The 26,941-nt window shown below is 42.8% G+C and overlaps 1 protein-coding gene and 1 long non-coding RNA gene across 12 annotated transcripts in view; one reads left to right on the top strand and one right to left on the bottom strand.

Moving 5' to 3' along the window:
* The window catches only part of FGGY (FGGY carbohydrate kinase domain containing), a 478,411-nt gene that overhangs the window by 414,189 nt on the left and 37,281 nt on the right, over positions 1–26,941 (top strand). The gene's annotated exons all lie outside the window — the stretch shown is intronic.
* LOC131381795 (uncharacterized) lies at positions 22,881–25,033 on the bottom strand. The gene is made up of 3 exons (XR_009210734.1): positions 24,814–25,033; positions 24,169–24,460; positions 22,881–23,173 (listed from the first exon to the last, which is right to left on the bottom strand). It is a non-coding gene; the product is annotated as an uncharacterized LOC131381795 (long non-coding RNA).

Here is a 26,941-nt window from a genome sequence, read left to right as displayed (position 1 = left end):
AACCCACCTCATGAACGTTTAGTAGCCCACACAAGGCAGGCCCCTGTTAACTCACAGGTCAGGAAACCAAGCCTCAGACAGTTTAAGTGACTCGACAAAATGTCACCAATGCTGAGTGATGGAGCAAGTCGGCTTGAGGCCAAGGTCCATTTTCTCCCTGCTACAGAGATGACTAAGCACGACTCAGAGTCTGGTGGAGGAGAAGAACACATAAACAGTCTTTGATGATCCCCATGCTCTTTTGAATTTGCTCTATTGTTGTTCATTTTCTTTAAGATTTCAGCCCTAGAAGTAGCAAGCTGAAAATCAGGGCTGCTTTGCAAATGCCCACAAACCACTGAGGGGAGTTTTGTCAAAGAAGGCGGGAAAGAAAAATAAATGTGGGCTTCTGCTCTTTAAACCTCAGCCCAGTGAGGCAGACTTTCCCGGAATACTTCAGGCCTCTTCAAAGGCCTATTGTGGAAAGTGTCCAGATGTGCGTGGAAAACCTCACTGGGAAGCTTCCCAGTGAAGAGGCCTTTTAAGCGTGAACCGAGATGAAGGAAGCTGACGCCATGAGTCCTATCAGGTGGCCTGTTTTCTGAAGGAGCCCAGATTCTCCCCTAACCTTAACAAGGTTGTAGGGGGTTGGGTGATTAGCCTGTTCGTATTCCTTTGCTAAATATTGTATTGCCTTTGATTACAGGAAGCAGTGGGGTTTGTTGTTTTTTGTTGTTGCCTTTCCTTTTTTTGCTGAAGTGAGAAGAGAAGATGGGGGCGGGGGGCATTCTCCATATGAGTTATCTACTTGTAAGTTGTTAGTGACAATCTGGTCATTCCTCCAGCATACCTTGTGAGGGCTAGGAGGGATTTCTGGATTGGATAAAATTGAGGCACTGAGTGAGTCCTGCCAGTTTCTATAATGATGCCTCTGAGTGTTCTGAGAGTTAGAATCCCCTGGAATCTGGCTCTGATCCCCTGCTCCAAATCCCTGTTTAAGCTGTCTTCCCAATGCCCTGTTTATCCTAGGTTTGAGGCCCCATCTTCCTCTTGCTAGATACAGTTAAGCCAGAGAGACCCAGATTTAAATCCTGCTCTCTCATTAGCTGTGTCATCTTGCACAGAGTAGCATCAGCCTCACCGAGCCGCAGTTTCCTCATCTGTAAAATGGAGGTAATACCAGTGCCATCACCATCCTGTTGCTGTGAGGATTAAATGAATTGCTGAGTTGCCACACACAAAGCATCTGGTCCAGTTCCTGGCACAGAGTGAGGGTTCAGTTTATTTTCATTCCTTTTCTCTTTAATCCAGTTGTACAAAGAGGCAGAGCTGTCTCATTTGACCAGAGAATTTTACTTCTGTAGCTCTTTAAATTCTCTCCCCGCCATGTACATATGGGCTTAGCTAAGTATTTTGAGATCACAGTGTATTTAGGGGAAAGTCCTTTTGGCTACAGCTAAAATTAGGCCTCTCTTGTGCTCCTCTGTTTACCACCCCCCTTCCTATTTTAACTAATTAGAGGCATTGACACTAAGAAACACTTGAGAAAAGTTGGAAGAACAGCTGGGAGTTGTTCTAGATACCAGCAGCTGCTCCCTGTCAGCATGCAGGCACAGAAAAGGATGATCCTGAGTGGGGAAATGCAGGGAGGGCACCTCAGAGATGAAGATGAGGGAATGGCAAAGTCTGTCCATGTTGTGGCAGACTGAGCAAGGTGGAGTTCTTATCACTGTGTCCTCTACCTTCTGCTGAGAGAAAAGGGGGGTCAGAGATACCAAAGCAGACAGAGGAAAGGGGGGCAAGAAAGGGGAAAGGAAGGAAGGTATTCAGGAGCTTAGCTAGTTGGTTGATTACTTTATGCAGACCACTTTTGCCCCCGCCTAGACCACTGCAGTATCTCCTAACTGGTCTCCTGCTGCTGGCTGCTTTCCTGCTGGAACCAGAGAGGTCACAGGAACATGCAATTCTTGCACCCTGAAATCCCTGCGACGAGCTTCCACCATGGAATTTAGACAAAATTCCCAAACCCATCACATGGCCCCCGAGTACCTGGATGCACCTTCCTCCTGTTCCCCGTAATTGTTCCTCCCCTGTACCGCTCAGTCCTGCTGGCTTCTGTTCATTCCCTCTGCTTCAAAGGCCTTTCTCTCCTGGAGCCAGATTGCCTGAGTTTAATCTAGGTTTCTCTACTCGCTACTACTACTTACAGGCCTCTCCACCTCCCTTCCAGCCTTGAACACCTACTGAGCTCCCCTGGAATTGCCTGTCCATGTCCTACATGCTCTCCTCATGGAGTCCCTGGCCTGTGCACCCCGAAATAAAAGCTTCTGTGTTTCCAGATGGCCATGGTGACTGTGCATAAAGCCTAGCAAATGTGCATCAAGCCAGAAGACGTGAGACCTTTCCAAACGGCTTTGGAAAGGTCTCACGTCTTCTGGCTTGGTGCACATTTTTGTGTCCCCTGCCCCATCTCCTCCTCACTACCCTCGGGAAACTGGGTGATGTCTCTGTGGGAAGGGCTGAGCCTCAGGCTCTGTATTGATTGTCCAGTGCTGCATTTAAATTTCCTGACTGAATATTCAGAACTTATGCTGTTTTTTGTTTTGTTTTGTTTTGTTTTGTTTTAAAAGCAAGCACCTTCACATCTCAGGTGTAAATGCCAGATCTGGTAACACTTACAAGGACAAATTCATTTCTTACTAAATAATCAAGCTTAAAACCCACATGACTGGCTGATGTAAGCTTTGGCCTGGTCCGTGAGGAATTTTTGCAGCATTATTTCTCTTGATTTCTTTCTTTGTTGCTGCTGTTCTCAGAACAAGGCAAGGCTGAGGTTCTCCCTCTCAGTTACTCCATGTCCCTGAATTAAGCCCTGTGAGATCTAAAAACAGGAGCTCTGTGCACACAGCCGTAAGGACAAACCCTCACTCTGCATCCCTCTAAGTGGGCCACATGCCTAACCCCAGACATCTAAGAGTTACTTCTAACAACTTTCTCTCCCTAACACCCTCATCTGGTCTGTCACTGAAGCATGTTTTCTGCCTCCTGAGCACCTCTCGTATCTGGGTGATAAGAGAGCCACCTTGATGTCCCCTGGCCCCTGCTGACCTCAGCAGAGCCATTGGGTGACAGTAGCTCTGGCTTCCCAGGGCCCTTGGAAAGGAGACTGAGGGTTCCGTGTGGTATGGCCCTGCCTGCCTCTTGGTTCTGTTTCACCCACACTTCCCTTCACTCTTATCTGCTCCAACCACACAGCCTTTCTCATTCCTCAAGTGTCAGTTTTCTTTTCATTTTCTTTTTCTTTATTTCAGTAGGGTTTTGGGGAACAGGTGTTCTTTGGTTACATGAATAAGTTCTTTTCTGAGACAGGGTCTTGCTCTGGCGACCAGACTGGAGTGCAGTGGCACCATCACAGCTCACTGCAGCCTTGACCTCCTGGGCTCAGGTGATCCTCCCATCTCACCTCCCAGGTAGCTGAGACCACAGGTGCGCACCACCACACCCAGCTAATTTTTGTATTTTTTTGTAGAGACGGGGTTTTGCCACATTGGCCAGACTGATCTAGAACTCCTGGCTCAAGCAGTCCACCCGCCTTGGCCTCCCAAAGTTCTGGGATTACAGGCGTGAGTCAAGTGTCATTTTTCTTCCTTCCATGTGGCCCTCTTCTCTGCTAGACACATGCTTCCCCCTCCTAGACACATGCTTCCCCCTCCTTCAGCCATTAATACCTGTGCATCCCTTGAATCTCAGCTAAGCTATGACATACATGAAGCATACATGCATATAAACACAGACATACATACCATTCAACCTAACATGAGGTGATTGAGGAATGCCAAGACCCTCCTCTCCTCTCTCAGTGCCCTGAAGCAGCCCTTGGGGGAGGGGATGGCCCTGGTCCCTCCGACTCTGACAGGGACGGCCCTCCCACAGAGAGAGGAAGGCCTCAGGAGCTAGTTGTGGGCCCACCTCTGTGGTACAGCTCTTCCTCCTGCTTCTGAGCAGAGAAGGCCTGGGGACCAAGGTGCCCAGGGGCTGTGGACAAGATCCTTTTATGCTCTGTCCTTGCCTCTAATGTGACAGATTATTTTGTAATTACCTAGCAGAGATAAGTTTGGCTTCTGCAAATAAACTAGCAAATATTCCTGCCCAGGTTATTAAACACAGCCTTGCCTCATCTATCTGGTCATATCCAAAAACCTTAAAAGAATTTTTGTTCTTCTGAATTTCACTCTCCAAGGCACAAAGACCAGGTGGTGGTGGGCAGGGGCAGAGAGAGGGATGGGAAGACTTCTCACAGTGATTTGAGGACGTTCACACACACATACGCACACAAAAACCTCCACTCTCCCCCTCTCCAACCCCACCCCACTCACTGCACACATGTCTTGGCCCCCTTGAGAATCCCTTTTCCATAGACAAGCACTCTGAGGTAAGAGGTTTAGGCCTCCTTCCTCCCTTAGTTAACATCTTGTCCCCACTGAACCCCATCCAGTCTTCCATTTTTCTCCAACCTCTTTAGCTCATGAGGAAGATTTACACCTGGGAGTCAGGAGGCCCAAGTTCTAGTCCTTGCTTTGACACCAGGTGATATTGTGATCTTCTCTGAGTATTGTTGGTTCACTCTTACAAGAGCATTCTCAGACCTGTGGCATTTTCACCATTGAATCCACTGTGCACAGAGGTAACCAACATTTGTGACACCTGCTTTTTGCAAAACACTGAGCTAAGAATTAGTGATTACTTCTCAAACTACCATCTCTACAAGGCAGCTATGACTCCTGTTTTATCTATTTACAAAGGAAGACAGAGCTTAGCAAAATTAAGAATGCTGCTCAGGCCCACAAACAGGTAAGATTAGAGGCAGGTTTCAAAACGAGGTCTCTGTCTCCAGAGTTTCTGCCATCACAGTAAGCTGAGTCTCAACTGTACTATAGAAAAATAAATCAAAATGACATTTTAAATATCATCTCTTTTATTTATGCATTATGTAGGAGATGGAACTCCTTTCTTAGATTTTTTTCCCCCTAAATATGATGTGCTCAGGAGCTGGGAAAAGGTAAAACACACGCCCTGGGACCTTACACCCTGATATGGTTTGGCTGTGTCCCCACCCAAATCTCATTTTGAATTCCCCCATGTTGTGGGAGAGACCCAGTGGGAGGTAACTGAATCATGGGGGCAGGTCTTTCCCATGCTGTTCTCATGATAGCTGATAACTCTCACAAGATCTGACAGTATTATAAGGCGGAATTTCCCTGCACAAGCTCTCTGTCTTTTTTTTGCCTGCTGCCATCCATGTAAGGTGTGACTTGCTCCTCCTTGCCTTCTGCCATCATTGTGAGGCCTCCCAGCCACGTGGAACTGTGAGTCCAATTAAACCTCTTTCTTTTGTAAATTGCCCAGTTTGGGATATGTCTTTATCAGCAGCGTGAAAATAGACTAATATAGTAAATTGGTACCGGGAGTGGGGCACTGCTGAAACGATACCCAAAAATGTGGAAGTGACTTTGGAACTTGGTAACAGGCAGAGGTTGGAACAGTTTGGAGGGCTCAGAAGACAGGAAAATGTGGGAAAATTTGGAACTCCCTAGAGACTTGTTGAATAGCTTTGCCCAAAATCCTGATAGTGATATGAACAATAAAGTCCAGGCTGAAGTGGTCTCAGATGGAAATGAGGAACTTGTTGGGAACTGGAGCAAAGGTGACTGTTGTTACATTTCAGCAAAGAGACTAGCAGCATTTTGCCCAAGCCCTAGATATTTGTGGAACTTTGAACTTGAGAGAGATTATTTAGGGTATCTGGCAGAAGAAATTTCTAAGCAGCAAAGCATTGAGGGGGTGACTTGGGTGCTGTTGATGGCATTCAGTTTCAAAAGGAAAATGGAGCATAAAAGTTTGCAAAATTTGCAGCCTGACAATGCAGTGGAAAAGAAAACCCCGTTTTCTGAGGAGGAAGTCAAGCCAGCTGCAGAAATTTGTATAAGTAACAAGGAGCCGAATGTTAATCCCCAAGACAATGGGAAAAATGTCTCCAGGCCATGTCAGAGGTCTTCATGGCAGCCCCTCCCATCACAGGCCTGGAGGCTTAGGAGGAAAAAGTCGTTTTGTAGGCAGGGCCCAGGGTCCCCCTGCTGTGTGCAGCCTCAAGACTTGGTGCCCTGAATCCCAGCTGCTCCAGCCATGGCTGAAAGGGGCCAACATAGAGCTCAGGCCATGGCTTCTGAGGGCGCAAGCCTCAAGCATTGGCAGCTTCCACATGATATTGAGCTGACAAGTGCACAGAAGTCAAGAACTGGGGTTTAGGAACCTCTACCTAGATTTCAGAGGATGTATGGAAATGCCTGGATGTCCAGGCAGAAGTTTGCTGCAGGGATGGGGTCCTCTTGGAGAACCTCTGCTAGGGCAGTGTGGAAGGGAAATGTGGGGTTGGCGCCCCAGCCCAGAGTCCCTACTGGGGCACCATCTAGTGGAGCTGTGAGAAGAGGGCACTGACCTCCAGACCCCAGAATGGTAGATCCACTGACAGCTTACACCGTGTGCCTGAAAAAGCTGTAAACACTCAACACCAGCCCATGAAAGCATCTGGGAGGGAGGTTGTACCCTGCAGATCCACAGGTGCGGAGCTGCCCAAGACCATGGGAGCCCACCTCTTGTATCAGTGTGACCTGGATGTGAGACATGGAGTCAAAGGAGATCATTTTGTAGTTTTAAGATTTGACTGCCTCGCTGGATTTTGGACTAGCATGGGGCCTGTAGCCCCTTCGTTTTGGCCAATTTCTCCCATTTGGAATGGCTGTATTTACCCAATGCCTGTACCCCCATTGTATCTAGGAAGTAACTAACTTGCTTTTGATTTTGCAGGCCCATAGGCAGAAGGGACTTGCCTTTGTCTCAGAGGTGATGTTGGACTGTGGACTTTTGAGTTAATGCCGAAACAAGTTAAGATTTTGAGGGACTTTTGGGAAGGCATGATCAGTTTTGAAATGTGAGGGCATGTGATTTGGGAGGGGCCAGGGGTTGAATGATATGGTTTGACTGTGTCCCCACCCACATCTCACCATGTTGTGGGAGGGACCCAGTGGGAAGTAATTGAATCATGGGGGCGAGAGCAAACTGAGGACCAGAGTGGTAACAAAACTTGTCTGAATTCATACCATTTACAAAGTAAGACAATAGCCTAAAACCCAGGTCTCCTGAGTCCTCAGAATCAACCAAGTTATATAAGCCCCCCTATCCAAAAAGAAGAACCTTCAAGAACATTAATTTTGTGCCCATCTAAAAGCCTCACTGAGCTGTGCTAAAGGTAATAGGCATTGAAAAAAACGTTCTCACAGAAACTCCCAGCTGCAAACACAAAGAAGCAGGTCTCCAGGGAACAGGGTAAGGATTGTCTGAAGAGATCTATGCTGGTGAGATTACAAAAATCACAATATATGAATAAATGAACATATGGAAGGAATCAGCAAAGCCCTCTCATTCTTCCCGTATGTAAACTCGGCCTTCGCCTAAAGTCATTAAGTAAACACAGATGCAGCCAAACCAGGCACCAGATGGCAAACGAGAGTTGGAATAAAAGGTAAAGAAAGTTTTGGTGTTTACTCAAAGATGGGGGAAAAAAAACCATGATCCAAAATGCTGTGGTTTCCCCCAGAATGGCCACCTGGAGTCAACAAGGCCCAAAAGTGACCAAATAAAACAAAACAAAACTAGAATAATCATGATTGGGAAGTTGTAGGAAAACCGCTGCTATCTTCTGTGAATGGAATCCCATGTCAGAAGAAAATGGTTATTCTGGGAAATGAAAGAAATGGTTAAATCAAAGTACTAGGACCAGAGAGCAACAGGAATGTGGCAAGAATCCACTTTTGCTGGGCACTAACATCTGCCCAGAGCTTTGTATTCTTGGCCTTATATAATCCTCAGAATTACCCATTAGGTATTGGCCAAATTTTGTAAATGAGGAAATTTCATAAATGGGTTAAGAGAGATTAGGCCCCAAGGTCACACCACAGGAATGCCATCCTAGCTGTGGCCGTGCTTCTTTGTCCATTCCCAGCTTCGTAGCTCTGATTTCAGTACCACATACAGGGGAAGCCAGGCACATTCTCTCTGCCTTTCCTGCCCAAACCACTAGACCCAAGTAAGAAGGTCACCTGGTCAGGTACTGCCTTGAAGGGAGACCAGAACAGACATGGAGTGGGGAACAGAGCATTCCTGAAAACTTAACTTCACCTTTATTTCACAAAAGACACCCTTGCACATTCCTTATCCACCTCTTAGCTTGTACATTTGCCATGAGCACCAGTAATGAAGGCAGTCCTTGTGAATATTTGCTTTTCAGTATGCATGAGTTTATATATTGGGGGTAGAAAATTCCAATAATGTTTCAGCTTCAACTAAAAGCTATGTCTTGTTCTGTCCTTGCCTCTAACCTGACAGATTATTTTTTAATTACTTGGTAGAGATAAGTTTGGCTTCTGCAAATAAACTAGCAAACATTTCCTGCCCAGGCTACCAAACACAATCTCAGCTCACCTATCTGGCCATATGTAAAAACGTTCATTCAAATAAATTTTGTTCTTTTGAGTTTTACTCTCCCAAGCGCAGAAACTAGGTGGTGAGGGGTACAGGGGTATGGGGAGAATGGTTTCAACCAAACCATTCATTGCTTGCAGGTGGGAAGGTAAGGTGGAAAATGCTTTCCAGCTAAACAGACCTGTCTGCTAACCCTACCACTAACTAAACTTGCTCTCTTGGGCAGGCCACATTGTGCTTTGAGTTTTAGTTTCTTTCTCTAAAATGTACGTGGAAGGGCTGTTTTCAGAATTTTTTTTTCACTTTCCTCTTACCCATCTTCTCTTTTTCTACATGGTCAATCTCCACGTGGCTGTTTTATTTTTTCCCCATTGTTCTTTAGCAAAGCTCAATCCAGGATGAATTCAGCTTTGTGAACACTATAAATCAAAGCCATACAACCATAAGGCAGGCTTCTACCACTCTATACTAATTGTTACCAGTGTCTTAGCCCTGGTTTCTAGCTGGGTTTGGCCAATGGGCAGCCCCAGCAGGAACCTGGAGGATAATGAAGTTGTTTATTCCCCCAGCGCTCCCCTTGCTGGGTTGATGCAGGTTAGCTACATCCATCTACCATCCTTCTACAATGGACCACAGTTCCTGTGTGTGGCCCTTTCCCTACAATTTTCTGCATGATGGGAACCTCTCCTCCCTCCCTGTCCTCCTTCAGGCTAAGAGGTTGTAATGGCTCCTTCCTGTTGGTAATCATTAGGTACTTGTTTCTTTTCCTAAACCTTTTTAAAGGAACTCTTCTTGAAGCTTACTTCAGTTACCCAATGTGAGTGTCCATCTGTTTCCTAATAGGAACCTGAATAAATATATCACTTTGGCTCAATTTCCCATTTTCTACAATGACTATTATCAAACTTTGCCAATTCCCATCCCCGTCTTTCCTCTCTTGTTCAGAGAGATGACCTCCTATTTATTCTTAGCCACCAGCTACCTCTAAGAGAAAAGCCATTAGAAAGACACCTGCCATTAAATCTCCCAGCTTTCTTAGATCCAGTAGTGAGCTGGGGCTAGCTCAGCCCTGCTCGCAAGAGCATATTGTGCACATCTCTTCCCAGCTTCACATCCATTCCATCACGTTCATAGCTTGAAATTGGCCAAGATGGAAGTATTCACAACACAGAAATTGGCAATTGATAAAATTAGGGCTTTCTATTGATTATTTGTCAGTATTATTTATCAGCACACCACTGCTTATATCCAGATACAGTCTTTTTCTCCTCCACATTTGTTACAATGAAAGAGATGGCTCACTTATTATCAGAGATTCTTTCATCTACTGCCTCTAACAGCCCACTGAATTCGTTATCCATTCATTCTATATTTAGCTTATCTTTCAATACTATCTCCTTCTCATCAACATTTAAACATGAACTAGACCTGTGCTATCCAACAGTAGCCATTAGTTAAATGTATTTATTGAACCTGTGAGATGTGGCTAGTTCAAATTGCAATATGTAAGATACACACCAGATTTCAAACATTTTGCATGAATAAAAGACTGTAAAATATCTCATAAATGATTTTTGTATTGATTACTTGAAATGATATTTGGGGTATAATAGGTTAAATAAAAAGATATTAAAATTAAATTCACCAGTTCACTTTTACTTTTTTAAGTGGGTATTAGAAAATTTAAAATTACTTGTGTAACTCATATTATTTCTGTTGGACAGTGCTGCTGTAAACCTTTCATCTTAAAAATAAAATCCCTGGCTAGGCACAGTGGCTCACACCTGTAATCCCAGCACTTTAGGAGGTTTGGATCTGTGTCCCTGGCTAAATCTCATGTTGAATTGTAATCCCCAGTGAGGAGGGCCCTGGTGGGAGGTGATTGGATTTTGCGGGTGGAGCTCATGAATGGTTTAGCACCATCCCCCCATTGGTACTACATAGTGAGTTCTCAGGAGATCTGGTTGTTTAAAGGTGTGTAGTACCTCCCTCCACTTCCTCCTGCTCCAGCCATGTAAGACGTGCTTGCCTTCTGCCATGATTGTAAGTTTCCTGAGGCCTTCTCAGAAGCAGAAGCCACTATGCTTCCTGTATAGCCTGCAGAACCATGGGCCAATTAAACCTCTTTTCTTTATAAATTACCCAGTCTCAGGTATTTCTTTATAGCAGTGCGAGAACAAACTAAAGCCAGAAGATTGCTTGAAGCCAGAAATTCAAGACCAGCCTGGGTAACATAGTGAGACCCTTTCTCTAATAATAATTTTTTTTAAAATAGCCAGGTGGGCTGGGTGCGGTGGCTCACGCCTGTAATCCCCAGCACTTTGGGAGGCCAAGGCAGGTGGATCACGAGGTCAGGAGATCGAGACTGTCCTGGCTAACACGGTGAAACCCCGTCTCTACTAAAAAAATACAAAAAAATTAGCCGGGTGTCGTGGCAGGTGCCTGTAGTCCCAGCTACTTGGGAGGCTGAGGCAGGAGAATGGCATGAACTCGGGAAGCAGAGCTTGCAGTGAGCCAGGATCGTGCCACTGCACTCCAGCCTGGGTGACAGAGTGAGACTCCGTCTCAAAAAAAAAAAATAGCCAGGTGCCGTGGTGCATACATGTAGTCCCAGCTGCTCAGGAGGCTGAGGCCAGAGAATCACTTTAACCCAGAAGTTCGAGCTGCAGTGAGCTATGATCATGCCACTACACTCCAGCCTGGGTGACAGAGCAAAACCCTGTCTCAAAAAGTAAAATCCCTTCTTCTGCCTATCAGCTGCCCTAGTTATTGCCTCTCATGGTCAAGGATGCTTTAAAAGGTATCTGTCTTCACTATCGTGATTTTTCTCACCACCACCCCTGCCTCCTTAACCAAGGCAGATCTTCCTTCCACTACAGAAATTCCACCAAAATCATGCTGCTTCAGTCATTAGTGCTGACCCAAGGCATTGCTGAGCCCAAAGGGCTTTTCAACCCCTACTCAGCTTTAGCCTTGGCAACATTTCGCAAAGTGGAGCACTCCCTTCATTGAAACATGCTTCCATTGACAACATATTTTCTTGATTTCCCTCCCACTGTTCTGAATATTTCTGTACAAATTCCTTTGCTAGTTTTCCTTTCTCCTCTCCCCAATATTATATGGTAGTCTTATACAGGAATCTGTCCATCTCATCTGCTTCTAAGGATTCATTTACTATTTATATGCCAGCAGGTCTCCATCTATCTATATAACATCTTCACTTAAAGGGCTCACAGCCCTCTCAATCTAAGCATATTAAAATCTGAACCCACCATCTCCACCTCTGCCTGCAAAATTGGCACTGTTCCCATACATGGCACTATCAATAAATGGCACCACGTGTCCTTACTCACTCCTGGCAGAACCTCAAGGACATTCTGAGCCCACTCTGTCTTTCTGCTCCACGTCAGTCTCTCATGGTGTCTTTCTAAATTACATTTCATTTCTCTTGAATTCTTCCACTTTGCTTTAATTCTACCATCACCATCCTTATGTCTCACCTGGACTGCTTCAAGGAACTCTTGAATGGTTTCCTTGCCTCCACTTTTACCATTCTTTAGTTTATTCTCTACAAATCTACCAGAGTGAACTTTAACAAACATGAATAAGATCACTCTTGCTTAAAACTCTCCAGTGGCTTCTCCTTGACTTCGGCAAAACCTTTTAACATGATTTACAGGGCCATCCAAAATCTGACCCCTGCCTTCATCTATAGCTTCATCTCCTATATGCTTTCCCTTCATTTTATCCAGTCATCTTAAACTTCTTTAGGTCTTTTAAATGTATGATGTTCTCTTTACTTAAGACCTTCAAATATGCATTTCCTTCACTCTGGAACCTTCCTCATCAACTTCTTTACCCAGCCAACTCCTTGTCAACCTTCAACTAGTTCCGTAAGTTTCCATAGTAGTTTTGTCTTCCTCTTCCTCTCTCCCATGATCACCGATGTTTCTCGAGTAGGCTTTAAACTTCATGAGGTCAGGGATCAGAGCTGTCTGGTTGCCTCCTCTATCCATAGTGTGTAGCACAATGCCTTGCACACAATAAATACTCAATAAGTATTTGTTGCACAATAAAAATGACATTATCTGGCTCAAACTTCCCATTTTGCGAAAGAGGAAACTGGGATCCAAAGAAAGGAAGCAACTTATTCAAAACAACAGAGCCCAGACTAAGATTAATACAGGACTGGAGCCTCCTAATTTCCAGATCATTTTTTTTTTTTCCAGGACATCATGTGCCTATCTATAATATAGTAACCAGAAGGAAGCAGACTGGATTCCCTGTGTCTTGTAAAAGCCAGAGCAAGTTCTTATTTGTAAACACAGCTGACATAGTTGTTTTCTTTGTTTGTTTTAAGTCAAAGGACTGGAAGTACAACCCAAAAATAAACTTTGTGTTTCCAAACCAAGAAGCTTCTACAACTTTTATTCCCTGCAGCCTCCTTTCTGTCCATTGTTCATCTTCCTTCCCTTCATTAACCACAGGCATCAGCTGATATTCAATGTTGAATGGTCCCTGCATTCTGTGTTCTTTATCACTCCCCTGCCCAGGCAGCATGTCACATGCAGCAGCAGATTAGGAAGTGCTGTCTTTAAATAGTATCACTCAAGAGAACATTACAAGATCCTGTGTAGCGCTGGGGTGGAAATTGATGTAATAATTTTTAGAATAAAAATAACTCACATTTTTAAAACTATTAGTTTGTGACTGGCACTATTTTCAGTGGTTTGTATGCATTTTCTTTTTTAACTTTATGAGTAATTATTTCTATTCTATTTTACAGATGAGTAAACTGAGGGACAAAGAGGTTAGTTAAGGCCCAAGCCATTCTGTTTTGTTTGAGATAGAGTCTCCCTCTGTCATCCAGGCTGGAGTGCAGTGGCACGATCTCGGCTCACTGCAACCTCCGCCTTCTGGGTTCAAGTGATTCTCCTGCCTCAGCCTCCCAAGTAGCTGAGATTACAGGCACCTGCCACCACACCCAGCTAATTTTTGTATTTTCAGTAGAGACAGGGTTTCAACATGTTGGCCAGGCTGGTCTCGAATCCCTGACCTTAGATGATCCTCCCACCTCAGCCTTCCAAAGTGCTGGGATTACAGTCATGATCCACTGCGCCTGGCTGGCCCAAGCCATTCTGTTAGCTAGTGAAAGAGTCACAGTTCTAATCTAGCCAGTCTAGAGCCTGTGACCCTAACTATCTGACATCTGACAATGAAGAATGTTTTGATCTGACAGGAAATACCAAAAAGTACAACTGAGGGAGATCCTAAACTTGCTTTATACAGATATCCTGGATCCTACCCCTGATTCATTCCTTAATTCATTAATCCATTTACTCATTCATTCTTTAATTCTTTCAACATGTATTTATTACATTTTTGCATTATTTATATCAATTTTGGGTAATACAGAGAAAGTTAATGGCTTCTACCCTTTGACATCTCACAGTCCAGTGGGGAGACATAAGAAAACAGACATTTATCCTACTGTGTGCTGAATGATAAAACAGAGGAAAACCAAGGGGCTTTGGGAACACAGAAGAGATTATAAGCATAAAGAGAGTTTAAAAGGGCACCACAGTGATTTGCTTTGGACGTGCATTCCACACCTCTCACTCTATCCATCTGACCTCTGCTCTCTCTATGCTCCTGGCTTCTAGCCCTTCTCTTACTTTGGTACCATCCTTAGCCTCTCAACTCCTGGCTTCAGATTCGATGTCTTTGCTTGTCTTTTTCCTTTGGAAGTTGGTTTGGAATGGATTCTGGCTTGGCTAGAGGGTTTCTGTATTGTTAACAGTCTAAGGCCAGCTCCAAAGTCTAGGCCAGAATGTCTAGGTCCCACTACCAGAATGGCTGTCGATTAGAAGAATTGGAGATCCAAAAGCAGGGAACTTGAGAGAGCATGGAGGGATAGATGGATGGATAGATTCCTTGCCTCTTAGCTGCTATTATTCACCTGCCTAAACCCAGAGCAGTTGGCCTAGTGACTAACCAACATCCCTTGCAGCTCAATCGTTATTCATTATGTTAATATTATCACATATTTTGATTCTTTGCTGTCGATTTGGTTTCTGATCTGCTGGCCAAAGGATCATCATGGGAAGGAATTAATATTGAAGCAGGCAGTGCAAATTTCAAAAGTTCAGACCCTGGGGGCTTTCGTGATATTTCACTTCTTGAGTTGCGGTCTCCCATTGACCTGCTCCTTCCAAAGCAGGTTTTGTCCCTTATAAGCGACATAAGTGAAGCATATCCTGGATAAATGTCCTGTGGACTGAAGGTAGCTATTGAATTGGGCAGTTAAGAGAATATTGCAGATTGTTGTCGGTAAATGGCACAAAAGATGATGGACTCTAAGCTAGCTATGGAAGAAATTAGAGCCAGACAGGGCATATGAATTGAAAGAAAATGAAGTGATGGAGATTCTGGAAGTTGCTTTAAAGTGGAGAAGGACATTTGATAAGAATGATAGAGTACATGAGAGAATTGGACTGAAGGGCAATGGAATTCAGAAAGTGGCTGTTGGTATATTGTAATATTCATAAGTATAGCAGTCTCAAGGGGGGCTGTGGGAGTATTGAAGTGAAATGGAGATGAAGGTCCCGGAGGTGGAAACATTTTGAAACCATAACAGTGGAACATTGGATGGGTCTTATGAGCAGATGCTGAAGTTGTCCAGGACAGTGATAAACCTCCAGGTAGATAGGGAGGCTTGTGATCTAGGGGCCTTAGCCTCGTTTAACATAGGGACAGAAACAAGAGGCTGACAGTGACAGCAGTGAGATGCAGGGGAGACATGTGTCATTGTATCTCCATCATTAGGTGGCATAAACCTCAGAGGAACAGGCTTTTTTGCCTGCAAGTGGAGGAATACTTGTCTGGAAATGATAATGAGGAGACCTGAGAATAATGACAGTTATCACCTTCCCCAACCCACCTGAAACATACACACATGGCAACACTTACCTTTTAATAAAGTTTCTGGGAAAATAAAGCTCATTTCAGTTGATAGGTACATAGTAATAATAACAATATCTGTACTTTTAAGCATTTAATCCATCCAATAGGCCCATAAAATAGGTATTAAAACTTCCCTTTTTTTGAGACAGCATCTTACTGTGTCGCCCAGGCTGGAGTGCAGTGGCACAATCAAGGCTCACTTCAGCGTCAACCTCCCAGACTCAAGGGATCCTCCCATCTCAGTCAGCCTTCTGAGTAGCTGGGCCCACAAGCACGTACCATCACACCTGGCTAATTTTTATTTTATGTTTTTGTTGAGATAGGGTTTCCCTATCTTGCCCAGGCTGGTTTCAAACTCGTCTCAAGCGATCCTCCCACCTCAGCCTCCCAAAGTGCTGGGATTACAGGTGTGAGTCACTGCATCCAGCCTAAAATTTCCGTTTTTAAAATGAGGAAATTGAGACTCAGGATGTTACATGGCAGAACTAGGGTTTGGATTATGATCTAAATATCACTGAAGTCTTTGTTTCACAGCAAATGGTTAAAAGTATAGGTTCCAAAGCCATATGTTTTCTTGTCTTTGAACTGGGAATATAAACTAGGTAATGTATTTAATAATACAGGGCTAGGCCATAGTAAGTACTCAACAAATATCAGTTGCCATTATAATTATTGTTATTGAGTTATTATTATTATTTAATTACAGCTCACGGCAGTACTATGTACCTTCTCAGCCTCACATATCAGCAAGATCATATTTTTTTCCAGTCAACAATAGATTATTAGATGAGTGACAGCTTGCAGTTTTGGAACCTATCATCTGTCTGATGCTTTTAGCAAGAAGCTTGCTATTTTTACTTTGAGAAAATCCGTAGGAAGCAAGTCAAACTCATGTAGATGGGATGAATACTTGCTCCCTATTCATGTTTGGATCCAACCCTTTTGCAGACAGGCCATATATTAGGACCCCACCTCAGAGTATCACAACAGAGGTTGATGGCCTTACCTAGGATAAAACCACTCCCCTGTGCCCTATTTGCCCATGACTGAATTGGAATGAAACTTTACCTTGCTAGGAAAACACTGTGGGTATATTCTCTGTCAGAGTGTGCTGAGCAAAACCCTAATAGAATGTACTGTGGGGAATAAGGAGTAACTTGTCAACTGAGAGTTAATCAGAAAACCACATGTGCACAAAACCAACAGATTGCAGAGCTGGCAAAGACTTTAGAGATAATTTACTCCAACCCCCTCATTCTACTGATAAAGAAAGTGAGTCCCAGGGAGGGGAAGGGTCTTGCTCAGGGTCATACAGCTGGCAGTAATTTTGTTTGTTTCAATAATTAATATGAACAGTCTTTCTATACATCAGTGAATCCACCTTCCTGCCTTTGTAAGCACAATATAATGACCATAATTGAATTTGTCTTTGACAGTGAAGAAAGCAGGCTTTTAGGGCTTTACAGGGCCCCAAAGTCATCAGAAGAAGATAAATTGTCATGAACTAAAGCTGGAGATCTGCCTATTGACTGTGAGCTTCTTAAGGAATGGGCCTGGTCTTATTCATGAGCTAAAGCAACTTTCAAATCCTGGCTTAGCCCTTTACTAGCTTAAGCAAGTACTTAACCTCTCTGAGCCTTTATTTCCTCATTGTAAATTTAAATAATAAGACCTTCCTCAGAGACTGTTAGTGAGGATCAAGGGAGGCAAGATCTATATACCAGTACCTTGAGTAAAACAGGCATTCAATAAACTTGCACTTTCACCTTACATTTAACAAATGTCCTGCTAAAAGCTAGGGATACTTCAAAGAGAGAAAAGCCAACGACTCCGCTTTCATGGAGCTCAGATTCAGGAAGGAGGAGAGCAGAGGTGAGGACCACAGAGAAGTAGGCAGACAATAAACAATTAAAAATATAATTTCAGATGATGATGTGCTATCAAGGGTTATGAGGAAAAGAAAATGAGATGATGTCATAGATGTTTAGGAGAGTGCACTGCTTCTGCCAAGAGTGGCCAAGGGCAGTCTTTTCAATATTATGTTTGAAGAGAACCTAAATCATATGGAAAAAGCCAGACAGTCAAAGATCCTGGAGAAGACCATTCCTGAGAGATGCAGAAAGACCTTAGGCATGTTCAGCCCGCAGCAAGATGGCCGGTGTGTTCCCAGCATGGCCAGCCCAGTAAGAAGGGCATGAGATGAGGCTGGAGAAATCTGCATAAACTTCATCCTGAAGTTCTAGTCCACCCTATGACATTTGAGTTTTATTCAAAAAGCAATGGAACACTGTTGCAAGGACATGTTAAAAAATAAATATTGGTCTTTGTCCCTAGTTCCTGGCACACAGCTTCTAAAATTCTTGGAATCCCTGCTAAAAGCTAGGGATACTTCAAAGAAAGGAAAGCCAAGGACTCCACTTTTATGGAGCTTAGATTAAGCTCTATGTGTATGTTAATGAGATGACTGACGGCTGAGAACCCCTCTGTAGCATCAGGATGGGGGCTGGTCACCAGAAAGCCCAAGGCATGATTAGAGGGTTGAACTTTCAGCCCCTCCCCTGACCTTCCAGAATGAGAAAGGGGCTAGAGATTGAGTCAATCACCAATGGCCAATGATTTATTCAATTATACCTAAGTAATGAAACCTTCATAAAAACCCCTAAATGATGGGGTTTAGATAGCTTCTGGATTGGTGAACACAGGGAGGTATTGAGAGGATGGCATGCCTGGAGGAGGCATGGAAGCTCACTGCACCACTGCACCTCCCTCCCCTCATACCTTGCTCTATGTATCTCTTCCATTTGGCTGTTCCTGAATTGTATCCTTTATAATAAACTGGTAATAGTAAGTCAACCGTTGTCTTGAACTCCATAAGCCGATTCTAGCAAATTATCAAGCCCTGGCAGGGGTGGAGTTTGTGGAAACCTCCAATTTGCAGTCAGTTGGTCAGAAATACAGGAGACTCAGGACTTGTGATTGGCATCTGAAGTGTGGGCAGTCTTGCTGGACTGAGCCCTGAAGCTGTGGGGTCTGATACTAACTACCTGGGGTTATTGTCAGAATTGAATCGAATTTAATTGTAAGTAATGCAATTGGTGACTGGAGAGTTGGAGAATTGGTGAGTGTGAGGAAAAAACCCACACATTTGGTGTCAGGAGTGTTGTAGGTAAAAACAGCCCAGAGAGATAAAATCATTCATTGATTCATTTAACAAATCTTTATAGATTAACTATTCTGGCCAGGCACAGTTCTTGGTGTGGTGCATGAATCCAGTACACACCCCTGGCCACATGGAGCTTGCATGCTAATGGAATAATAAATATGTAAAGTTTATGTAGCATTTACTATATGCTGGCATTGTTGTGTTTTACCTCAAATAACTCACGTGCTTCTCATAGCAGTCCTATGAAAGACATACTTTTATCCCCGTTTTCAGATGAGGCAACAGGCATGAAGAAATTAAGTAATTATTCCATGATTATACAGCTAGTAAATGTAAAAATCTAGTTTCAAATTCTGGCAGTCTGTTATAGTCAGTCTGTTATTTTAATCACTGCCTTCTATTTTCTCTGTTGCTGAAAAATCACCTACACTGGTCCTGACTGCTATAAGGGGAACCAAAGTGGAAGTCAAGAGCCCAGTTAGGCAGTGGTGGTCAGAGAATGGGATACTGGAATTTTCAACAACACTGAGTAGATATTATTATTCCCACTTAATAAATGGGAAAACTGAGCTTTGGTTCACACATCTTATAAGTAGCAGAGCCTGGATCCAACCCCAAGCCCATTTATCTCTAAAAGCCGGTATCTTTCTGCTAATGTCTCCATTTCCTACAGAATTATAAAGCTTCCACTCCTGCCCTCCTTTATGACCAAGAGACCAATTTGAGGTATGTTTGAGAGTCAGAGAACTGGGGATCTAAAAATTTTTTTTCACTTGGTAGGCATTTTTATAATTGAAAATAAAATAAAATATAAATATACTGACATGCACTTTTGTTTTCTCATTTTCTTTTTTCTTTTGCAAAGTTTAAATTGAGATGTAGTACACATAAGGTGAAATACAAAGATATTAATGTACAGCTTGATGAATTTTGATGAAGTATACCCCCATATAGTCAGCACTCTAAAGATATGTAAATGTGTGTAGATAGCGTACTTAAAATTATAAATGAGGTGCCAGTTTTCATATCATGATTAATGATAAAGACCTCTCCCACTCTCTTTTTCTCTCATCCCTTCCTGCTTCTCAACTGATATTTTTGTCTCCAATTCATGGGGGTTACACAGAATACCAGGTGCAGGTCAAAAGATGACTGTGTCAAAAGGAAAAGAAAGCAAAATAAATAAAAGAACAACTAGCCATTTCTTAATGCGTGTTGAAGGAAAGTCACATTGATATATTTTCTGTTTTTCTATGGAGGGGTCATGTGCCTCAGCCCACACATTAGCATGTGAACTTGTTGTTCCAGTAAAATGAGTCAGAGTTCCTCAGGAAGGCAGATTCCTGTATTTTAGAGTTATGTGTCAGCATCTGTGAAAAAAGGTACAGTGTACTGTATTGATGCATCTCACTAATACACACACGCTTTTGTCACTCCAGGTAATCATACCTGCTAATAAGCAGCAGAAGTAGGATTTGAACTCCAGCCTAGGGCACTCAAGAATCAGGCTGTTTTCATGACAGGGAGAATGGTACCACTGGCTCCGAATGTAGGGTTTGCAATGGCCTGGAGTCAGAAGTGGGCTTGAATTCTGGTTTTACTACATAATGGCTTTATGACCTTGGGGAAAATTACCTATATTCTCTCTATTTTCAGTTCCTTTATTCACAAAGTGGGGATAGATGATCTGTGTCCTAATGTCCTTTTGAGGGTTAAAAAGATCATGTACTTAAAATAATCAGCACAGCACAGAGTACAAAGCTTAAACCAGTAAAATGGCAATGGCAGTGGTAGTTGGCCACTAAGTCAACAGACACCACTGTGTTTTTTAACCATATACCCCCATCAGTTAAAATAAATTTTGAGTATGCATCCTCAGTACATGAAAACCTGTTTATGAAAAAGTGTGATGTGCTATACTGTGTTTATAGATTATTTACTCTATAAAACAAGTGAAATATAGCTGAACCAAAGTATTTCCAATGTGTTTACCTGTCATGATGGCTTCATGCTAATATTAGCAACATGTAAAGGTACACTATATGTCTATGGCCAGATGTGTTTTTAATAATTTTAAAATGATTTTTGATGATTTTTAAATGATTTTGTATGTGCCTGTGTATGCAAATCTAAGGCAATCTTCTTGATAATTTTGATTATTTTCCCAATTCTTGTCTTATTTGACTAGGCCTTCATTGTTTTTACCTTACAATATGAGGAGCTAGTATTGAGTAAATACATCACCATTTTCTTGTTTACTTGAATCTGAATGGTGAACTGGTGATAATTATCTCCATCACGTGCAAATCCATTGACTGAATCTTTTTTAGCTGCTTGTCCATTTTGTGAGGGTTAGCTTAAACTAGTTAATCCCTATTATTCACTAACCTGGAACATGCAAACGACAACATGTAGCAATCCTGGAAGCTGAGGACATATAAGGGAGTGCCATAGGGCCATCCCTAGAGTTGCAGAGCTCCCACTCTCCTCCCAAGAGCCTCACACATCTTATGTGACTCATGACTGACTGATGTGTGGCCAAACTGATAAATTGTCTAGTAACAATCCATATATTAAATGCTGGTAAAGTGTAATTAATTTCTTAAGACCAAAAAAAGTCATAAAAATGGCGCTTCCAATATTTTCTTCTGGAATTTTAATGAGAATTCCCTGGAGTGTATGGATGCCACTTAAGAAACACTGCCATCACTTTTTCCTTTGGCAACTCTGCAAACACTAACCAAACACCTGTAAGTGCTAGGACTGTGCTAGACATTAGGCCTAGAGTGATGTGATTCCTGCCTTCTGGGAGTTCATATATAGCTTGTTTCCACCACACTAGGTTCTGCTTTATTCTCCCCTATAGATGGTGACTCTGGAATTGCCCAGCTTGCAGTGCCCCGTAGTACCTTGGGCTAGACTACTTGACAGTCTTCCCCAAAAGTCTTAAGTCCATTATTCCCCTTCCTCAGGGTAGGGGAGAAGGTACTAGATCCTCTGCTCCCAAAATTGCCAACATCAGTAAGTCTACCACTCATGGAATGCACATCTTCTCCAAGGGTACTGAAGAGCCCATGGCTTCCTTTAACCTCATTTCCCTGGTAACTCACTCCAACATGGCCTACAGCCCTTTGGTAACTCCCAAGCCAGGTCATTATAAGTGAGAATTGGGTGTTTCCCCTGCCCACATGCAGGCCTGGCTATTGCCAGTGCTGCCACAAGAGAAGTGGTGAGCAGTGTGTGCTGATTGGTATCTCAGCCTCGACACACCAGGCAAGGGTCAAACCCATGAATGCAGTCTTTCATGGCTGTGGTACAGGGACCCTATTTTTTCCTCCAGAAACCCTTCACTTGCTTTCAGAAGTGATGATCAAATGTGAACTTTCATGGTTTATTTATAGCTCTGCCTTATAGAGAGAAAGAAAAGAAGTGATTAAAATGCTATTTTACAAAATATTTTGTTTTTAAAAAGCTTTCATTGTGTGGGCAAAAGGAAAAAGAAAAGTCACTGTATTCATTGTGCTGTCTAGACTCTCAAACAAAGAGGGTAGCGTGCTGCAAATTAAGATTGTCCGGCTCCTGCCTGCTGACAAAAAGTATGAATTTGGAGGCCAACTTCAAATAAACCCTTTGGAACAGAAATATATTGTGGGGGTGACTATATTTAGCATGTGTCAGCATTTCCATAATAAATTCGTATTGTTATGTTGTGGTAATTTCAGATTTACTGCAGCCAAGTGGGATCATGAGATTTCAGTTTTATGTTAATTATTTTGAGAAATTGAAAAACTCAGCAGTGCTGTTTCTGATGACAGCACTGATTCTCAGGGTATTCTCCACATTGTGTCAGGGACCCATATAGGGGAAGGTGAGCCCAAGTCATTTTGACTGCCTTTGTAAGCATAACTTTAAATATATATATATATATATATTGCATTACATGTTTTCCCTACAAATACAAAATTAATACATGCCACTGTAGAAAATTTAGAAAACACAATAAGCAACTTGACAAGAAAAAAAATTGTTACCCATGCTATCCAACCTGTTAACATTTTAATATATATTGACCCAATCTTTATTATGCATGTATAACTTGTTTTCATATGCATATCTTGTTTTTAACTTGTTTTTAACAAGTTATATGGAGCAAACAAAAAATTATGTAGCACAAATATGATTATTGAGATAGAATAAAAAATTATAACTTTATTTTCTATTCTCATTATCCCTTTGCATTTGTGCAGTAAAGCTAGTTTTTCCCTGCCCTGGTAAAAAATTCTGGTGGTTCTATTACTTTTTTAGATAAATATAAAGTCACTTAGATAATATAACCTTTATGGTCCTTTAAATTGTGATATGTAGCCAAAATTCAGAAATTCAAATATCAAAGAATACGTAAAGGTAAAGGTAAGATGTTTCCCAGTTCTTCCAGCTGGAGTCTGCCAGAAACGAGACATAGCCCTAATCAGATTCTTCTTTCTTCCTCATTCACTTTCTCTCCAACATATTAGCTTTTTTCTTGTTCCTCTGAAATGGTTAGAGAGTATAAGGAAGAAAAGTTAGGGGTGTAGGAAAGTTCTTATCCGATCAGTACTGTCATAATGGGCTTAATGCTCTCTTGGCCTTATAGGTGTTTACAGCTAGCTCTGATTCTCATGAGGCACATCATAGATTTTTGGGGAGACCCCCTGCCTCTGAAAACCTCTCACCTGAAATATTATTGTGTTGGTTAACACCTCTCTATTCTCATAGATTGCTTACTACTCTTCTCTTAATTCCTCAGGAATCCTTATCCTTTTTTTTTTTTTTGGTTTGTTTTTTGTTTGGTTTTGTTTTGGCATAAGAGTCTTGCCCTGTCTCCCAGGCTGGAGTGCTGGAGTGCTGGAGTGCAGTGGTGCAGTCTCGACTCACTGCAACCTCTGCCTCCCAGGTTCAAGCAATTCTTGTGCCTCACCCTCCCCATGGGACCACAGGCACATGCCACCATACTTGGGTAATTTTGTATTTTTAGTAGAGACGGGGTTTCACCATGTTGGCCAGGCTGGTCTTAAACTCCTGCCCTCAAGTGATCCACCCGCCTTGGCCTCCCAAAGTGCCGGCATTAAACGCATGAACCACTACGCCCAGCCCAACCTCATGCTTCTTTATGGAGACTCCTCCACCTCATTAGGCAGCCACGTTGGACAGGATCTAAGAACCCCAGCAGCTCTCTCACACATGGGCCACCTGGGGTCTATGGGAAACCTTTCTCTTTGGGATCTGGACAGACTCTGGCAGTGCTGGTTGATCCCAGGGTAACCGCTACTTCACTTTTACACTGCAGCTGTCAGCCAGCCTGTCTCTTCCAGACAGGAGTCACAAGCCATCATGTGCCACAACCTCAGGGACATGCAGCAGATTCTCTGCTGGTCTGTGTCCTCCTGACTCCTGAAGGGAGAGGATCCCTTCATACTTCACCCTGGAAGGAGGCCTGATATGCAATAAACCAACAACTCTTTCCTAAAAATCCATCTCTGTCTGACCTTCCACGTTGATGAAAGATTTAAGAGTTGATCAACGGGTCCTCAGGCACTCTTCTTGCACATTCTTCAGGGTGGTCTGTTTCCAGTTCACTTTGGTATCTTATATCTGTCATCTTTAGATCTCAGCCAAAACTTCCATTTTAACATTCTGTCACGTGTATTATCCTTAAGTTCATTCATTCCGTAGACATTCCCTGAGTGCATACGATATGCCAGATGCCGAGTTTGGCAGTGAAAATAATTATAACAATTCCTGCTTTAAGGAGCTCACAGTCTAGTTGGGGAGGCTGATCTGTTAACAAAAAAATATGGTGCCATGTCATAAACGTTATGATAGACGGAAGCACAAGTTGCTGTTGGAGCACATAACTCAATATAGGTGGGAGGCAGGCAGCGGGGATGAGTCAGAAAAAAATCTCAGTAGAGCTGATACCTGAGCTAAGTTTAACATTTAAATCTGTACTTTCTGAGAAACAGCATAACCTCTTTTTAAACCATTGAAATCTCTCTTGCTGATGTTTGCTTCTCAATTTATTTTTAAAACAAGCAAAGGTAATGTGGAGAAAGGAAGGAAGAATTCCCTGATGTCTGCCATTTGTGTGCACATCTGTTGCAGTGGGAAGGAAAATAACATTTATGGAGTACCTTCTATAATAGAAGTTTCCTGGATCCCACCCATGAAGGCGATCCTGGAATGTTGTCTCAAGTGTGGGGCCAAAGCATAGCCAGGAGGAGCATTCCCTGAGGGCAGTTTGAAGATTCAGAGCTGGCAATAGAAGGCAAGGTCCTCCCTAAAGCACAGCAGAGCACAACTCAAGGAAGAGATGAAAAGGACAAAATAAGAATGAGTGGCACAGTTGATGATGGGGATTTCTGAGACCATCTCAGCAATACCCGGGCTTGCTCTAAGGGAATCAGGACTTTGTCTTTGAAGGAAACTGTTCTGGGGTAAGCAGAGCTCTTAACATACCTCTGCTAAGTGGAATGGCAGCAGGTTCACTGAGATGTGTTTGACCGTTTGGCCCTTCACAAAATAACTCCAGACAACCCTTTTAGTCTTTCTCTTTCTCGATGGTTTCCTTGTCAATAATTTTTCTTCATTAAAAAAATCTCCTCCCTACTTAAGGCTGCCATTTCTTTCTGCTGTCAGTGTGCTGGCTACTCTTAGCATCTCTGATCTCCCAATCAGCACATTCACATCCATTGAGAGCTAGGAAGCTAGATGACTAGTTCAAATGCACATGCTCTCCTTGTGGAAGAGTCCATAGAGCAACCTAGCAGAAGTGGAAATTCGTGTAAGCTAGCAGATGAAAGAACCATCAGGTTACCTAACCCTTGAATAACTACTGAAAGAAGTTTATCCGCTTCTAGCATGGTATTTATCACACTCTATTTTGATCACAGTAAATGTCTTTTCCACTCTATGGTGAGCTCTTTGATGAAAGGCCCATGCAATCTTCCTCTCTGTATTCCATGTAGATTGAGTGTTATGCTTGGCATGTGAAAGGGAGGCAATATGTTTTATGAGTATTCCAGGTGTCAAGACTCAGTAGTAAACAGACAAGTCCTTGCCCTGTGTAGCTTACATTCTGGTTAGGGCAAGGAGTGGAGAAGGCAGATGATGAACACATAAACCAGTAAATATACAAAGTGGCAGAAGGAAATTAGTGGCATGCAGATCAGTCAGTCAGTCACAGTAAGGTGGCAAAGATGGTCAGGCAGGGGGAACACTTGGAAATGTTTTGAAGATACCCAGGGGCTCTCATATTCTGTATGGTATTCAGCTGGTTTTTTTTGTTTTGTTTTGTTTTGTTTTTTACATTTTTTCCTCCCTTACTAGTATGTGAGTTTCTCCAGGATAAAGAGTATGTTGTATGCAAATCTGTATCCCTAGCAGAGTGTCTGGTACATAGTAAGTGATTAATAAATGTGTAGAATAAGAAGTTGTACACATGTGATCCCAGAATGACTGCATCCTTAGCAGTAGGAATTCAATAGCTGTTCCTAAGACTGAGCCTATGCTGTAAAGCTTTGTCATGCTGTTGCTTGCAACCCTGGCCAGGTCTGTTGGACTCCAAAGTTTACTTTCTCATGGCCTTAACAGCCTTAGGAGACTGCTTAAAAAAACCTTACCCTTCTGCTCATATGGGAGCCAACACAATCCACGGTTAATCTTGATGCTGCACATACCATACCATGTCCACCCACGTGCTGTAACATGTCATCTGCCTGAGTGCCCTATTGTAAAGAAAAGAATGTCCTGAAGTCACATTCCAGAACTCAAGTCACTTAGACTCAGCCGGGAGGTCTCAGTATGTACTCACAACTTCAGAGATTGCTGGAAAAAGAGCTGAAGTTGAATTGGAGAGGTCTTAAATATTTTATTCTCAAGTACAGGTGCAAAGTGGGTTCCATTCAGTGATTGCTATCTTTAGGTAAGTAGATGATGTACTCGGCGGCTGGTTGTTCCCTGCTTCTGCCCTGTGTCCAGGTAGTGAGGAGGGGAAATAATTCTTCCCGCTTACCCCTGGAGGGAGTCACAGAATTGCTTTGCCTTCTGGGTTGTTTATGCCCCAGAGGCCTCAATACCCAAGTATTTATTAAGCCCAGGAGGTGTGGTCATAATTGAAACTTTAAATGTTCACTGTGTTTTATTCTTATTTTTGTGTTTTATTCTTATTACCAGAGAAAAATAAGTTGAAAAAAAAAGAGGACTAACCAAATATCTTAAAGCGAAGCAAATTCGAATTAGAATGTTTTGCCTGTGACAAGC

This window comes from Hylobates moloch, unplaced genomic scaffold, assembly GCF_009828535.3.
Source record: "Hylobates moloch isolate HMO894 unplaced genomic scaffold, HMol_V3 SCAFFOLD_18, whole genome shotgun sequence".
NCBI lineage: Eukaryota > Metazoa > Chordata > Mammalia > Primates > Hylobatidae > Hylobates > Hylobates moloch.
Note: the sequence above shows the minus strand (reverse complement) of the source record. Positions and strands in the feature narration are given on the sequence as shown.